Genomic DNA, 12,117 nt, shown 5'->3' with positions numbered 1-12,117 from the left:
TAATACACCTTTTTGTTAATTATAATAAACTTTCTTGTCAACTATAATACACTTTTTTGCTAATTATAATTCACCTTTTTGTTAATTATAACAAACCTTTTTTCTTCATTATAATACACTTTTGTTAATTATAATAAACCTTTTTGTTAATTATAATAAACCTTTTTGTTAATTATAATAAACCTTTTTGTTAATTATAAAAAACTTTTTTATTAATTATAATAAACCTATTTGGTAATTATAATAAACTTTTTTGTTAATTATAATAAGCCTTTTCGTTAATTATAATAAACCTATTGGTTAATTATAATAAACCTTTTTGTTACTTATGATAAACTTTTTTCTTAATTATAATACACCTTTCTGTTTATTATAAAAACCTCTTTGTTAATTATAATGCACGTTTTTGCTAATTATAATACACCTTTTTTGTTAATTATAATAAACCTTTTTTATTAATTATAATAAACCTTGATGAAAATGTTCAAATGGTGCCATCCTCTAATGTGCATATCTTCGGCACAATATAAACGTGTCTCTACTTGTAGAGATTTCAAGTCCTTTTTCACCAAACATTTAGGTGATATAAACCTGAAAAGAAATTGTGGTGAAGTTTCCCTAGCTAACATGAATAACCTCAACACTCACACTAATACACTCATCACTGGAACAATTGTTACATGATAAGGGCTGTCCCCTTTTCATGTAAGTATAAAAATAGAGAGATTAGTTAAAATTAAAATAAAGTGAGAGAAAGCAGAAATCGAACCCTGGACATAAGAACGACTCATATTTAGTGGGAATAAAGCAGACTCCTGGAAAATATTTCATAAACGATGGTCCAACTACTCGTGCATTTTTCAAGGGTTATATGCCAGGAAAATGAAAAAAAAAAATTATGTGTAAAATGATGTTTCTGATGCTGAGCAATCATTAACTCTTCCATTCATGACATCATATAATTTTGGGAGATTTCGATAAATTCCTTTAATATTTTCCCTTATAGGGTTGAAGGGAAATCCCCAAAGTACAAAATAGAGGAATGGACGCCCTGAGAAATTCCCTTAGTGCTACTAAGTCATATTCTTCATTATATCTGTTATATTTAGTGTTTATAGGTACAAGAGAGAGAGAGAGAGAGAGAGAGAGAGAGAGAGCTAACATATTCAAATTAATCATGAATATAACTGCTTACTATTTGAATTCCTTTTCTTTTTAGATCAGCAGAATGCCATTCAAAAAGGAAAACCTAGCTAAAAAAGTAGACGAAGTGCAGAGGGTGGCTACAGTAGCTTGTCAAAGGGAGAAAAAGTTGAATACCATCTAACCAAGATGCGTGAGAGTCGTTCTAAAGCTCCTCAACCCAGTAGTGGAATATGGATAGTCACGTTCAATGCCGCCAAGACTAAACTAGTTTCATTCAATAATTACAAGAAACCTTCTCTACCACCTATAGCAATGGCCAACAACTCTTTATCTGAGAGTACGTCTTTCAAGCTCCTTGGCCTAACGTTCACAGGAAACATGAGTTGGAACAATTGTTACATGATAAGGGCTGTCCCCTTTTCATGTAAGTATAAAAATAGAGAGATTTAGTTAAAATGAAAATAAAATGAGAGAAAGCAGAAATCGAACCCTGGACATAAGTTTTAAAGAACAATAGGTTTAAATGGAATGTCCAGTAAATTGTTAATTCGGATGAAATAAATAATAAATAAACTATTCAATTGTTAGAAAGAATGTGGATAATAAAATATTGGTTAAATAAATTAGATATGTCAGTTGAATTCTTTTGTGAAAATAACAAAGAAAAAATAGGTTATTGGGAAATTATAATGTTCGGGAAACGTGCAAAGTCGCGCATGTTGATGACACGTGAATTTTGCTCACGTGGCCAGACATGCATGGATTTCTCAATATAGGAAGTGAGAGTTAGTTAGTTGGAGAGAGACAGTCAGTGAGAAACTCAGAGAGAGTCTGCGAATTCAAACGTCTAGGAAGCGAGACGATCACTTTGAAACTAAAATGTGAAGCTTTGAATTCTTGATGATGAAAACCACGGCCGGTCGTGAAGAAATAAATTCATCATGTGTTTTGTGATATAGCTCGTCTTTGTGTTTGTGATTCTTACAAAAAGGTAAAGTGAAAATTGTATTATATATCTGTGTTATAAAATGTCATTACATACACGTCTCGACATCTCATGTCTACACAATGTCTGAACAGTGAACACTATTTCATCATTCTAAGAGCTTTCTTCTTCTACATGTCTAAGGAATGAACATTTAAAATATAGGAATCGTAATAACATGAACAATCTCTCTGAGTCTCTTACAAAAACATCTCTCTTCTTCTTCAACAGCATCACTTATAATAACATGAACAATCTCTCATAACATGAACAATCTCTCTAAGTCTCTTACAAAAACATCTCTCTTCTTCTTCAACAGCATCACTTATAATAACATGAACAATCTCTCATAACATGAACAATCTCTCTGAGTCTCTTACAAAAACATCTCTCTTCTTCTTCAACAGCATCACTTATAATAACATGAACAATCTCTCATAACATGAACAATCTCTCTAAGTCTCTTACAAAAACATCTCTCTTCTTCTTCAACAGCATCACTTATAATAACATGAACAATCTCTCATAACATGAACAATCTCTCTAAGTCTCTTACAAAAACATCTCTCTTCTTCTTCAACAGCATCACTTATAATAACATGAACAATCTCTCATAACATGAACAATCTCTCTAAGTCTCTTACAAAAACATCTCTCTTCTTCTTCAACAGCATCACTTATAATAACATGAACAATCTCTCATAACATGAACAATCTCTCTAAGTCTCTTACAAAAACATCTCTCTTCTTCTTCAACAGCATCACTTATAATAACATGAACAATCTCTCATAACATGAACAATCTCTCTAAGTCTCTTACAAAAACATCTCTCTTCTTCTTCAACAGCATCACTTATAATAACATGAACAATCTCTCATAACATGAACAATCTCTCTAAGTCTCTTACAAAAACATCTCTCTTCTTCTTCAACAGCATCACTTATAATAACATGAACAATCTCTCATAACATGAACAATCTCTCTAAGTCTCTTACAAAAACATCTCTCTTCTTCTTCAACAGCATCACTTATAATAACATGAACAATCTCTCATAACATGAACAATCTCTCTAAGTCTCTTACAAAAACATCTCTCTTCTTCTTCAACAGCATCACTTATAATAACATGAACAATCTCTCATAACATGAACAATCTCTCTAAATCTCTTACAACAACATCTCTTTATCTCTAAGACTCTCTTTTAATGAAACACCTATATGTAACAGGCGTTCATGGTCGGACTGACACACTGGTTACGTTAATCACCCGAACAATGTTGACAGTTTTCTACGGACGGAACTACTTCCTCGCGCAGCAACAGTAAACATGTGTAGTCGACACGCTGCGGCCAACACGAACTAACTTCAACCCACTGTACTAACATTTGCGCACGCTTCATAGACTCTGTGGCAACATAACACTCGCACTCAAAACGCACAACATCGTCCTGTGACCATTCCACAGTTACGAAAGCTTGGAACACTTTTTGCCGGGTTTTCTTTTTATGTCACAACATCTTTTCACCTTAACACTTTAGTAATTCGGCTTGTGTGTGCGGATTGTGTATTCCAAGAATTATTTGATCTCGTAATATCAAGGAAACACAATTGTCACAAAAAATTACATGTTTTTATCAACGCATGAAGCGACGTAATAAATGCTTCCACCGTTTCTGATTCTATGTTTCCTTGTATGGAAGACATAATATCCATACGTTTCCTTTATTTTTCTGTGGCATATTTATTGAACACCTGAATTATTATTTCATGGGGTGTTCTCTCATCTTCAGGAGTAAAAAGCCTTTGAGTCCCGTGCAGTCAAAAAGGAAGGGACTTAGCAAGATATAGTCGTATACAAAGTGTGCCAACTCTGAAAAGGAATTGAATGAAATATCCATATATAATTCTGGTTTTTAAGTAGTTTTAAATGCTTTTTATTTCATTTCAAATATTAACTTTCTTTACGGCTTTTAAATTTCCAACCAAGATGGCTGCAGTCTTTTCCATCTTTTTTCAACCTGGCCTGGCTTCATCTTAGTGTTTCAGGTTCGAGCCTGGCTACTGAGGCTAATTTTTTTTTACACTTACATGGGTACTCGCTATTTTCATTTTTTGGGTGGGGGGTACATTTTTGTTTTTTTGCACTTGCACGCTCCATTGAAACATTTTTTTCGGGTGGGGGATTAAATTTTTTTGCTTTTCACGCTTGCATGCTCAATGTAAGGATGTAGCAAAATGTAATCGTATACATAGCATATTTATTGAACACCTGGGGTGTTCTCTCATCTTCAGGAGTGAAAAACTTTGACTCCCATGCAAGTCAGAAAGGGGGCGACTTAGCAAAATGTAATCGTATACAAAGTGTGCCAACTCTGAAAAGGAATTGAATGAAATATCCGTAGATAATTCTGGTTTTCGCATTTTCATTTTTCGGAGAAAAGCACTTTTGATTTCAGGATCCATGAAAGAAAGTTTGGAGGTAATTTGCCTTTTGCTAGACAATCATAGATCACAACACGGTTAAGACGGTCATAAATGTTATTTATTTAATAGAGGAAGCAACGTTGATTTTAATAAATTTTTATTAGTTACAACTAATTATTCCCCTTGAATTCAATGCTTCGTCTCCCAGCATGAGCAGCATTACACACAATAGAGAACACTAGACAATCGTAGATCACAACACGGTTAAGACGATCATAAATGTTATTTATTTAATAGAGGAAGCAACGTTGATTTTAATAAATTTTTATTAGTTACAACTAATTATTCCCCTTGAATTCAATGCTTCGTCTCCCAGCATGAGCAGCATTACACACAATAGAGAACACTAGACAATCGTAGATCACAACACGGTTAAGACGATCATAAATGTTAACTGCAATGTTATTAATAAACAATAGAACAAATATCATAAAACAAAACACTCATAAGTTAAAAAAGACTAGTCATATATATGGGGGTTAATTTTTTCTTTTTTTTGCTTGCACGCTCAATTGAAACATTTTTTCAGAGGTGGGGGGGGGTGATTAAATTTTTGTTTTTCGTGCATGCTCAATTGTAGCATATTTAGGAGGGTTGGTTAAGTTTTTTTTGGGGGGGTTTGTTGCGCTTGCACGCTCTATTGAAGTATTTTTTAGGAGGGTTGGTTAATTTTTTTTTTTTTGCACTTATGCTCAATTGAAACATTTTTTTCAGTGGGGGGGGGGTGATTAAATTTTTGTTTTTCGTGCATTCTCAATTGTAGCATATTTTAGGAGGGTTGGTTAATTTTTTTTTTTTTTGCACTTATGCTCAATTGAAACATTTTTTTCAGTGGGCGGGTGTGATTAAATTTTTGTTTTTCGTGCATGCTCAATTGTAGCATATTTTAGGAGGGTTGGTTAAGTTTTTTTTTTGGTTTGTTGTGCTTGCGCGCTCTATTGAAACATTTTTTAGGAGGGTTGGTTAATTTTTTTTTTTTTGCACTTATGCTCAATTGAAACATTTTTTTTCAGTGGGGGGGGGGGTTCATTAATATCCTTACTATACAAACTCTCCACACCCGCGCAACACTAGGTACCCCCTGCTAGTTACAAACAAAATATTAAGTTTTACAAACTGGTGTATTCGGGATGAACAAATATTTTTCATCAAACAAATTATAGATGGGTTGAAAATTTGAAAATTATTTAAAGAAATAAAATCTAATTTCTACCCAGTGTGAATAGATTTGATATGATTATTTAAATTAGATTTTTGTGCAAAAGAATTGCCACAAATCACACAAGAATATGGTTTCTCTCCAGTGTGAATTCGATAATGATTCACCAAACTAGTTTTCCTTGAAAACGATGAATGACAAATATCACAGGCAAATGGTTTCTCTCCACTGTGTTTTCGAAAATGTCGATTTAACAGAAATTTCAATGAAAATGCAGAACCACACACTTCACAGGAATATGCTTTCTCTCCGGTGTGTATCTTGTAATGAGTCTTCAAAGCTGAATGGCGAGCAAAACAAGAGCCGCAGATTTCACACGAATACGGTTTGTCACCAGTGTGTGTTCTGACATGTCGCACTACTTTTGATTTTTCAGTGAAAGAAATTCCACAAATTTCACATGAATATGGTTTTTCTCCAGTGTGTGTTCTTATGTGTGATTTTAACATACTTTTCTGTGAAAAAGAATTGCCGCAAATTTGGCAACGAAATGCTTTCTCTCCAGTGTGTGTCAGGCGATGCCGTTCTAATTGACTTTTGCAAGAAAATGAGGCTCCACATGCAACACAATCGCTTCTTTTGTGTACTTTTAGACTCTCACAATGCGACATAGTGTAAGTTGTTTAACGTTTTACCAGAAATCCGAGTGATTTTTATATATTAGACTTTCGAGAATAAGTTGTACACACATCGTCTTACTAACACAATATTTTTAAAATGTGATTACAATTATTATCTATATTCTATAATATAAATCTCACCTCTCTGTTTAAATGTATGTGTGTATGTTTGTATGTCTTACAAAAACGTTTTTCACAAGATCAGTGTCGCTTTGAAGTGTGACCCTTGGCCAAAAACATTCATTCCTTTACCTTCAACTGGACATTTTTCTACAAAGAGTCGTCGTTTTTTTTTTCACCAATATTTTTGAAAGTCATCCCCTCTTTTCGATTATCTAGCTTTAATTTAAACATACGTCACTTTTGTTTTGGCAATGGGTGCAACAGCAAAGACGTCACATTATTTTTCTCCTTCGCGGTTTGAGCCTGCCTGCTTACTCCCATTTTTTTTTTTTTTTTTTGCAAACACACACCTTCAAACACCCAGGCAACGCCGAGCATCCAGGCTAATAAATTATTAGTATTTTATTAGTTATATATAAAGAAATTGTTTGTATTTTATTAGTTATATCAACTCCGTCAAAAATCTCCAGAAAAAGTTAAATTTTCTTTCAGTTTATATTTAAATCGCAGATGAAAACAGGATTTCTCTTCAAAATTTTATTTCTCAGTCGACTCATTTTAAATTGGATTATCTGTAAAAAAAAAAAAAAGAAAAATTAGCATTATGATTTTCTGTGTTATACTATAGACTAGTAGAGAAAATAAAAAGGAAATATAACAAAAGACAATAGATCAGAATTTGTTCCTTAACGCAGACAAAAGAGATAAATTGGTTTCTAATTAAATTGTAGCCATGATTGTAACAAAATGATCGAACAATGGTTGTTGATTTGAATTTGGCTTGTGGGCAGTTTAGGATTGACAATACGTTTTATGATGCTGGGGAGCAGTTTATAGAGGGTAGAAAAAATAAAGGAAATATAAGGAAAAAGGGTATATCAGTAGGCAATGGACCAAAATTTGTTCCCTAACACAGACAAAAGAGAGCTCAGATGTGGTTTTAATTAAATAGTAGCAATGACTAACAAAAAGATCAAACAATGGATATAGGCCTGGATACCACAGTGGATGAAAGTGACATCGAGGGTGCAAGGTTGATCATCATTGACGAGGCATGTGGGGATTTTGGCTTTTCAGTGCAAGGTCACGCAAGGGTCAGATGTCAGGGCGGGCATGTGAATGAATTTGAGTTCTGATCCCAGGTTCGTAAGCCTGGCAGGGTGTATACACACACAAGGATTCGGGACTTCCCTGAATAACATGTTGAATTCTGATTGGTCTAGCAGGTTGCCCCAACCAACCCTTCCCCTTGGAATATAAGCGAATGCCTGCACCAAAAATTAGCAGATTAGATCTCGAGGCACAGGCAAAACAGAGATAAGGTGTGATTCTAATTAAATAGTTGCAATGACTAACAAAAAGATCAAATAATGGATGGTGATCTATTTAGATTTGGTTTGTGGGTAGTTTGACAATTGGGATTGTTTTGCTAAATGTTTTGTATAATTTTAATACTATCGATGTTGACCCCCTCGCCTGTCTCCAAGTGCTAGAAAGTGGGAGAGTCAAGTTTGATAAAATTTGATTATTGAAGGGGACGGTTCAACAAAAACTTATTTACATTGCACTTGAAGGCTACGATATTGTAGTTGGCTGGGAAGCAGGCTGGCAGAACAATGTTCCACAGGCGAGCAATTCTAGGAAAGAAATTTTGTTCATGGAATCTGTGTTTGGATTTAAGTTTTGCAGCAGTCGATGTCACAGTAGGTAATCAGTTTGACATTCAAGAGTGAAAAGCCTACAAAACGTTCTTATCGATTGAATGCCTGCCCATGTAAGGTTCCGTCAACCACACGATGAAAGTGACAATGAGCTCTCAACCCAGAGTGCGAATGTAATCTTGTTGACTCAATCGAACGTAATTGTGGTTTTATGCAAAAAAAAAAAAAAAAAGAGAAGAAAAGAACAACGAGAACGACTCCGTCCCCTCTACTCTACCCTGCTTTGCGAACACTGTTCATGACTTTTCCACCATAGACTCCGGACTCAACAGTCATGTCACACACAGGCATCCATCCCAAAGATAGGAGACTGGTGACAAGCAACAGGACCCAAATACTCAGATACAACGATGATAATATAATCAAATAACATCATAAATAACACCATAAAGCAAGGCAAATATCATAACCAAGGGCTGGATAAAACATTGTATTACACATCGTTACATGAAGAAACTGTATCTCGGGATTCTACTGTATCGGAATTGAAGTATGACATCCTGTCCAAACTAGTTCACCTGATCAAGAGCTTCTACAAGAACTTCAGATGCTTGGTCACGTAGCACATTCTTTGACATTAAAACAGGTGTCAGACAGGGATGTGTGATGTCAGCAGTTCTCTTTAACCTGGTCATCGATTGGGTTATGAGAACAACAGAGGACTCCTGAAGGGGGAGTTGATGGAGTTTTTTCTGTACTCTTAAAGATCTGGATTTTGATGATGACCTGGCACTACTGTCCCATATACACCAACATATGCAAGAGAAAACCAGCAGGTTACAGACATTTGGGCAGCAGCAGGTTGGATTCAATATTAGTACCAAGAAGTCAGAGACAATGACACTGAACGTGAATACACCAACTCCAGTTCAGGTGAATGGAAAGGACAGTCAGTTTCATCTACTTGAAGGCGACACAAGGGAGGACATACAAGCAGAATGTTTATTAGTTGATGTATAATACTTATCAGAGGTATCTGAATAATCATAAAAGATTTCTCCTAAACTAAATATATCCTCCATTACACATGCCTAACAGATATTTCTAAAGTTTATTATCGGTTAATTATGGGGCGTGTTTTGGGGAATGAGCAACATCTGGAGATCTGAGCAATACAACACCTCTATGGATCAGAATGCTGAAGAACGACGGAAGCAGATTTCATCAAGCTTCAATCCTTCCATACCACCTGCCTTCGATGAATACAGAGGATATGTTGCCTGAGAAGATCTCCAATAAAAACTTACTAAAGAGATGCCATCAAGAAGATATGGGCCTAATCATCAGAAGATGGTGATAGAGATGGATTGGACATGTTCTCCGGAAAGACCCACAATCAATCACAAGAACAGCATTGCACTGGACCCCAGATGGCAAAAGGAAGAGGGGGGAAGTTGAGAGAAACTCGGAGAAGGTGGAAAAGAGAGGAAAGCTATGCAGCATTCTTGGGGTTCACTGGCTAGGCTGGCTAAGGATAGGTGGAGAAGATTTGTTGCTGCCCAACACCCCACTGAGTGTAATGGTTGATGATGCATATAAGGTTTCTGAGAGAAATCAGAGATTGGAGTTGAAGCTCGGGGAAAGTAGATTGGACTGAGAAAAAAAAATCACTGTAGACTGATGCATATATATATATATATATATATATATATACACACACACATGTCTGTATTTCTTACATGTGTCAATATATATATATTGCATGATCTCATATCATATTGCCTGGTGGTGTATATAACAGTGTCTGATATCGATTGAATGCGTGTATGCAAAGTATAGAAATACTCATTGTGTCTTGCATGTATATAATGTCCATTGTATGTGGGGGCTCTCCATCACAAATACACAAACGTGATACATAAACTTATATAGACAGCTTTGCTTAAAATCAACAGATAACAACCTGTCTGCTTGTCCTGGACTAAAGGAACTACATATCTCCTTATTTGTCCAAACCCCAAAAGTGTTGTATTTACATGAGTTTTATTTGTCTTGTGGATTCCCTTGTCAGAGTTTGGCACGCTGAGTCTCTTTCTACATTTTCACTGGTCCCCCCCTTCATTTTCCAACTGGGCTGCCTACATGTCTTTTCATTAGCACGTTTCTTGCCAATTCCTCAACTTGATCTCTGCGTACATCTAAAATTCTTACATCATCACTACATGTAGATTAAAGATCCTTGCTGGTTTTTTGTAACATGTCTTTGTTTATATTATCGTTAACCTAAATTCCACAACTACTCTGACAATTCTTAGATTGACTTTGTCTCTATATTTTTTTATTATTTATTATGATATTTTCACCCCAAACAAGGCAAATTGCCACTTTGGTGTAGGGGACTACTATCAGGGTCAACAGCTACTGGGGTACTATGTAGGGAGTTGGGTAGCAAGATGTCGGTTTATGTTACACTTGAACTTCTGCATGTCAGTACAGTTGGGGAAGCAGGAACCCGGAATGGAATTCAATGGTCTAGCAGTTCTAGAGTAGAAAGATCTTTTACATCTAGGGATCTTTACTGTGTAGGGGTGGGATTTAGCTGCCTGTCGGGTTTGTCGAGGGTGTTTACGTCATAGGGGCACAAGTGCTTGCAGAGCATTCACCATTAAAATACTTGTAGAACAGGCAGAGGGATGCAACATTTCGTCGATGGGACAGGGGTTGGTTTAGATGACAGTTCAGGATCTGTCAGATTGTCGATTCTCTTTTGAACCTTGTCAAGGAACGAGAGGCTAGTAGCAGATGCACCAGCCCAAATGTGACAACAATATTCCATACATGGGTGAATTGTGGCCGTATAGAGGTACAGGATACTTTTGGGTGTTAGTAGTTTTCTAGCATGGTAGAGAGAGCCTACCTTCTTTGCAGCGGTCCTGGCAATGCTTTCAATGTTTCCTGTGAACGTTAGGCCAAGGAGTTTGAAAGATGTACTTTCAGATAAAGAGTCATTGGCCATTGCTATTGGTGGTAGAGAAGGTTTCTTGTAATTATTGAAGGAAACAAATTTAGTCTTGGCAGCATTGAATGTGACCATCCATTTTTGACCGCATTCCACTACAGACTGCCATTTCTTTAGATATGTGTTCATTTGTTTTCCGGTCGTGCCTATTATAGAGTGTGGTGTCATCAGCATATATACCCATCACAGAGGCAATTTTGTCGGGGAGGTCATTTATGAATATTAGGAATAATAGAGGTCCAAGGATAAACCCTTGAGGCACTCTCACATTTATATCATATTGTTTAGATGTACGACCGTCAAGGAGAGCCTGGATTTTTCTCTTATCTAAGAAGGATCTAATTATGTTAAGTATTCTTCCAGTGATACCGTATGATCTAATTTTCCTGAGGAGACCCTCATGCCATACCCTGTCAAAAGCCTTAGATATATCTAGAGCTACCGCTCTACCCTCTCCTGCTTTGTCAAGTGAATGGTATATATGCTCAGAAATTACAGTTAGGATGTCTGTCATGGAACGGGCTTGCCTAAATCCATATTGTTGGTCAGTCAGAAGTTTAGCATCTGTAAGGTGAGGATATGTCTAGAGCTTGGTTAATAATGGACTCAAATATTTTGGCGAAAAGTGGGAGGAGGCTAATGGGGCTATAATTTGATGGGTCAGTTCTTTCACCAGAATTCTTGAATAGTGGTACCACAGAAGCAGTTTTCCAGCAGGCAGGAAAGCAAGATTCATTAAGGCATTTGTTGTAAAGTTTGGAGAGAATCGGCGCTACTTCAGCGAAGCACTTTTTTTAATAGCACAACCGGGATGAGATCAGATGCACATGCTTTTGACGTGTCAAGATTTTTTATGATA

At 36.0% G+C, this 12,117-nt stretch overlaps 1 long non-coding RNA gene across 1 annotated transcript in view; it reads right to left on the bottom strand.

Annotated features, from left to right (window-relative positions):
* Positions 1-5,166: 5,166 nt before the first annotated feature.
* The window catches only part of LOC145270373 (uncharacterized), a 31,699-nt gene continuing 24,748 nt past the window's right edge, over positions 5,167-12,117 (bottom strand). The window contains exon 2 of the long non-coding RNA XR_013865326.1: positions 5,167-7,150. This is a non-coding gene — a long non-coding RNA (uncharacterized LOC145270373). The remainder of the gene's footprint in view (positions 7,151-12,117) is intronic.

The sequence above is a fragment of the Euprymna scolopes genome, chromosome 46 (assembly GCF_053919585.1).
Source record: "Euprymna scolopes isolate OS-2025 chromosome 46, ASM5391958v1, whole genome shotgun sequence".
NCBI lineage: Eukaryota > Metazoa > Mollusca > Cephalopoda > Sepiida > Sepiolidae > Euprymna > Euprymna scolopes.
The sequence above is the reverse complement of the archived record's forward strand: the minus strand, read 5'-3'. Positions and strand labels throughout refer to the sequence as shown.